The 6431-nt window shown below is 39.5% G+C and overlaps 1 pseudogene; it reads right to left on the bottom strand.

The window, feature by feature from the left end:
- Window positions 1-216: 216 nt before the first annotated feature.
- Window positions 217-1148, bottom strand: LOC112865162 (olfactory receptor 4P4-like; annotated as a pseudogene).
- Between the last annotated feature and the right edge of the window lie 5283 nt (window positions 1149-6431).

Genomic DNA, 6431 nt, shown 5'->3' with positions numbered 1-6431 from the left:
CAGGGGCAAAGGAGATAGAAGTAAGAAAACTAGAAAAGAAAGCATAGCAGAGAGGAGCCTGGGTAAATCCAAGGAATCCTAATATTTTGCTCATATTTGGGGCTATATCATATGGCTACAAACAAGACACCCAGGCGAGCATTGCGCATCTGAAAGGTTTCTGAGTGGAGAAGTCATGGATTCAACAAGTTCCGTGGTGAAAATCAGGGATGCCTTTCAGCTTCTGTCCTCACTTCCCATGACATGGCCCCAGAGTTTCTTTACGGCGTTCTTCATCCCCATGTTTCTTAGTGCGTCTATGAGAGGGTTGAGCACGGGGGCAATGACAGTATAGAAAAGAGCAAACACTTTGTCCTCTGGTAAGGTCGTTGCTGGTCGAATGTAAATAAAGACTAAAGGAGCAAAAAAGAGAACCACCACGGTGATGTGGGAACTGCATGTGGAAAGGGCTTTGTGGCGATTCTCCGCGGAGTAGGACCTGACAATATATAGGATCATAGCATAGGATACCAGCGAGACCACGAAAGTCACCAAACCCATCAGTCCTGAGTTGGCAACCGCCAAGGAGACCTATTCTGCTCGTGTCCACGCAGGCCAGCTTCAGCAAAGGATACACATTGCAGAAGACGTGATCTATTTCACTGGGGTCACAGTAGGGTAAGACAATGGCGAGGAGAAACTGACCAAAAAGGAATGTAGGAACCCACCCGCACACGAAGCCGCGAGCATGGCATTGCACTTCCACTCATGATGACTGCACAGTGCAGGGGCCTGCAGATGGCCACGTGTCGGTCATAGGCCATCCCGGTGAGGACAAAGACCTCGATTTCCCCAAAGAAGTGCACGGTGAAGAGCTGTGTGGTACAGCCACTGTAGGAAATGACCTTCTTTTCTGTCAGCAAGTCAATGATGAACTTGGGGGTCACAGTGGAGGTGTAGAAAAGGTCTGCCAGGGATAGGAAACTCGGGAAGAAATACACAGGGTGGTCAATAAGTTGACTGCAGGTGAGAGAAATCATGACAAGAAGGTTGCCAATCAAGATGGCAATGTAACAAAAAAAGAACAGTAAAAAGCAGAAGACTTCTATTTCTTTTTTCTGAGAAAGTCCTAAAAGAATGAATTCTGTGATGTTATTCCTATTTTCCATGATCCAGACCGGTTTGTAGCTACCTGCAATTAGATAAATTATTAATTCTTGTGATATATATTTAAATATGATGATCCATATGATTCGTTGGTAAGGAGCTGATTATAATGGAAAGCATTCAAAGGTTGATGAAAATAGAAATTTAATTGTTATCCGTGAAGGTTTTTCTGCAGGCCTTTTTGTTCCTTTCTTGAAAACATTAGTTAGTGATAAACATCTTAGGTGCCTGAAATGAAGACTAACTTTGTAAAATATAGGGTGTTTGTGTTACCATTCTGTTAACATGTATTATAAAACATAACTGGATATTATGCCTCAATAGAATTACAAAAAAGGTATTTTTAGAGAAAGAAAAAAGATATCTCTTGGCTGTTCTCATTCTTCATTATTGAGAAAATACACATGCAAATGAAACATTGAGTGAAAATGAAAAACTGCAAATATATATAGTATAATAAGTGGATAATATTAGATGTGAAAAATTTCTTGCCATATGTCCCATGTGGAAAGGGAATAAATAAAAAAAAATCAGCCCATATATTTAGAAACGTGAAGGATTTACACATGGGTATAATCAGTTCTATTTTTCTTGTGCTCAATTTGTAAATATGCTTAATTTACAAATGAAGGATTTGTTACATTTCATAGGCAATATATGGATAACAAGAGAAGTATAATTATCTCTATTTTTCAAAACATTATCATTTGAAATGTCTTTGACATTCATCAGGGCATTTGAGGATAAGGGTAGTAGGAATAGCCTGGATTTTAGAGTCTCCCGTAATGCCTTACTCACTTGCATAAATTGGCTTCTTTTTAATTGATGTCCACAAATTGTTCACCTCTTCCTAACCACCCATGCTGAAAGTGTGTGCTCCCTTCACTTAGCACATTTCCAGTATTTTCCTTCTTTTCTCTCTTTCATTCCCATTAAATGAAATGTAATACAGTAATGTATTACTACCCTCTCACTGTAATATAGTAATGTACAACCGGCTGTATTAAAAAAAAAATTAATGCTTATTTATTTTTGAGAGGGAGATAGAGAGTGAACAGGGGAGGTGCAGAGAGAGAGGGGGAGACACAGAATCCAAAGCAGGCTCCATGTTCTGAGCTGTCAGCACAGAGCCCGAAGCGGGGCTCGAACCCACAAACCTAGAGATCATGACCTGAGCAGAAGTCAGATGCTTAACGGACTGAGCCACCCGGGCGTCCCAACAACTGGCTCTATTAATGTCTCTTTGGTATAACCATTAAGCCTCAGGACAGAGAAATACTTTTCTAGTGATAGACTTTCAAGTGTCATTGATAGGCTAAGGAAGAATTATTGAAAAGCAAGCTAAATACACTCTTGTTTTAAAGATTATAACCACATGAATGCATCCAATCCAGTTTGTGAGAAAGATGGGAAAAAAAAAGATGTGGACAGGACCTACCATTTAATTCACCTTTTGAAATACAAAATCTGTGTAGTGCATGACTCAAAAACTATAATCTGTGTTCCTGAACACTTGAAAGTATTAGTTCCCTTATTGTCAAGTATTTCTATAAAAAGTTGAGAAGCGATGACTCCTATATTCTACAAGACTCATTCTGCATTTTTACAGCATAGATAATAATACCACTGCATCAGTAGATATCCCTTAAAACACTGGGCTGTTTGTAAAACAGAACAAAACATTATCTCCTTCATCTGGATGCATTACTTCTTAACTGGATGATTTTAATATGCTGCATTCCTTTTATTCAGTTTCACCCTAAGTGAACTGGAGGGGTAGGGGGGATGTTAAACCAGATCTTTTAAGGAAGCGTCTTCTGGGCCTGACCTGTCCATGATTCTGACCTCCCTTAGGAGGAGTCAGCAGCTGGCTACTGATGGCCGGTTGCCTTTCTTCCAAACACATCAGAATAAATGAATAGCTTCAGCTGGTTGTCCCTCTTATCTCCTTGAAGGGCAGTTGAGTTAATTGTGCAATCAGAACAAAATGGCCTTTCTCCCCGAAAGAAGCAGGATCCATCATAGTCTGCTACTTTCAATACCCTAAACACAGTTTTCTTTATGTACACCCGTATGCCGAAATCTCTAGCAGTGTCTGTAAGCTTAAACTTAAGTATCTTTTCCTGGAACCCCGAAGGGCTCTCTGCAGTACCGTAACTGGACCTTTACCATTCCCAATCAGGCCCTGTGCAGTCCTGCGGGTCAGTTCAACTCCTCTTATTTCCAGAGAGATTTCACAGACTCCTGCAGCCCACCATGCAACGCACACTCAAATATTCCAAATCTTTCCTATTTAGAACTAACGATGTCATTCCATTTTGTTTATGTTTTTATTGTTTTTTTATTTTTTTACATTTATTTATTTTTGAGAGACAGAGACAGAGCACAAGTGGAGGAGGGGCAGAGAGAGAAGGAGACACAGAATCAGAAGCAGGCTCCAGGCTCCAAGCTGACAGCACAGAGCCCGACGCAGGGATCGAACTTGACAAACTGTGAGATCATGAGCTGAGCTGGAGTCGGATGCTTAACCGACTGAGCCACCCAGGCGCCCCTAAACATTTTTTTTAATGTTTATTTATTTTTGAGATAGAGAAAGTATGAGTTGGGGAGGGGCAGAAAGAAGAGACAGAGGATCTGAAGCAGGCTCTGTGCTGTGAGCAGAGAGCCCCACATGGGGCTCGAACGCATAAATTGTGAGATCATGACCTGAGCTCAAATCAAGAGTCAGCGGCTTAATCGAGTGACCCCTCAAGCACCCCTAGAAAGGTCCTTTTGATTTCTACTACTACCTTATTTGTCAGTAAACATAATTTGGTAATCACGTAAATCTCAGCCCTGTGATATTCCCTCCTTCCTTGCTTAGTCCATTGGCTTACTGTGGAGATGACACGGTTGGATGTAGTCTTACATGTTAACACTCGTGTTACTTTCCCGAAAACCACTGGTCTCCTCCCTTGTGGTCCCCGAAACGCACAGACGTAAACCTGGCTGTGTTTTATTCTCCACTCTTTCACCCATCCTCAAGGAATATTCAGATCTTCTTTATTCACTTCCTATTGTTGAATTTATTGTGTTTTACTCATGGGCTGAAATATACTCAATTTTTATAACTACTCAGGTGCAAGTGAAAAAATTGTATTCTCTGTTAACCGGAGTTCTGTGCGATATTTGGGATTGTACAGTTTGCGATTGTAGCATTAGTAAATACCTGCTGTGTTTCTTTTCTCTTGAATTAAGAGTCTTTCTATACTTCTCGTCTCTTCTAGTTTCTGCTTTATGGAAATTGTTGCTTGATCATTAGATATATAGATATTAATAACTGCTGTAACGTCATTGTGAATTCTAGCTTTTGTAACTGAGTGTTTCTTACTTTTACTACAGTTAAAGCTGTATGGCCTGCATTCTCGTTTGTCACGTGCCATCATTTTGACGTGGAAATGTTTGGGGTCAGAGCCCAGGGACAAGAAACAATTCTTGAGATGTCTTCAGTGCAAAAAGTAGTTTTATTAAAGCACAGAGGCAGGATCCATGGGCAGAAAGAGCTGCGCTGGAGTTGTGAGGAGTGACTGCTTATATACTTTAGAGTTGGGGGAGATAAAGACAACGGAAGTTTCCAAAAGGATTTTCGTAAGCTAAAGAAGATTCACGATATCCTGGAGGCCTGGCTATTGTCAAGCTAAGATTGTTTTTCCCTAATACCATCCTCTGCCAGCCTCAAGTATTTGTCAATGGGCTGCAGGTTATAAGGAAGTTTAATTTTATCTACATTTCCCTTTTGCCTTTGTTCCCCACGGCAATTTTGGCACATTGTTTCTTTTTATATTCTTAAGATCTTTCTTCAGTTTTAAATGTTTTCTTTTTTTTTTTTTAGGTTTTTTTTTTGTTTGTTTTTTTCAGATGGATTTATTGTTTTTTTTTTTTTAATATAATTTATTATCAAATTGGCTAACACTACGCTCTTGATTTTGGGGGTAGATTCCCATGGCTCATCGCTTACATATAACATCCAGTACTCCTCCCAGCAAGTGCCTTCCTTGAGGCCCATCACCATTTATTCCATCCCCCTACCCAACAACCCCACCAGCAACCCTCAGTTTGTTCTCTGTATTTAAGAGTCTCTCAGGGTTTGCCTCCCTCCCTCTCTGTAACGATTTTAGCACGCACATAGAAAAGGCTACTAATAACACCAACGATTTTAACAAAATGAACACACATCTGTAACCAGCATAGAGACCAAAAGCAGGACGTTAACAAAACGCAGAAAAATACTTGCTCTTTTCTCATTTACTAGCCCCCTTTCACCAAAATTCAAATTCAAATTTGTAATACCAACATTTTCTGTTTTTAACTTTATGTAAGTAAAACTATACAGAATATATCTCTTTTATTTGTTTGTTTTCTTTTTTTGTATCTGGCAACTTTTGATCAACATTGTGTTTATAACATTTATTCATCTTGTTGTCGCAAATTCCTCTATTCTTTTTGCTGTATGATACTTAATGTATGAATATACCCCAAGTTTTATCCATAAAGATGTTGATGGCTTTCTAAGTTTTGTTTTGTTCCGTTTCTTACTTTTCAGGTATTATAAATAATGGCATTTTGAACAATACTGCATATTGTTTGGGGAACATAAATATTTCTGTTGGTTATATATTTGGATAAATTTTCTCGTAAATTATGCGTGTGTTCATCTATTTTATTTTTTTTTTTAATTTATATATGAAATTTATTGTCAAATTGGTTTCCATACAACACCCAGTGCTCATCCCAAAAGGTGCCCTCCTCAGTACCCATCACCCACCCTCTCCTCCCTCCCACCCCCCATCAACCCTTAGTTTGTTCTCAGTTCTCAACAGTCTCTTATGCTTTGGCTCTCTCCCACTCTAACCTCTTTTTTTTTTTTTTTTTTTTTGTTCCCCTCCCCCATGGGTTTCTCTTAAGTTTCTCAGGATCCACATAAGAGTGAAACCATATGGTATCTGTCTTTCTCTGTATGGCTTGTTTCACTTAGCATCACACTCTCCAGTTCCATCCACGTTGCTACAAAAGGCCATATTTCATTTTTTCTCATTGCCACGTAGTACTCCATTGTGTATATAAACCACAATTTCTTTATCCATTCATCAGTTGATGGACATTTAGGCTCTTTCCATAATTTGGCTATTGTTGAGAGTGCTGCTATGAACATTGGGGTACAAGTGCCCCTATGCATCAGTACTCCTGTGTCCCTTGGATAAATTCCTAGCAGTGCTATTGCTGGGTCATAGGGTAGGTCTATTTTT

The sequence above is a fragment of the Puma concolor genome, chromosome D1 (genome assembly GCF_028749965.1).
Source record: "Puma concolor isolate L17-30 chromosome D1, mPumCon1.1.hap2, whole genome shotgun sequence".
In the NCBI taxonomy this organism is placed as follows: domain Eukaryota; kingdom Metazoa; phylum Chordata; class Mammalia; order Carnivora; family Felidae; genus Puma; species Puma concolor.
This window is presented reverse-complemented; position numbering and strand designations above follow the sequence as displayed.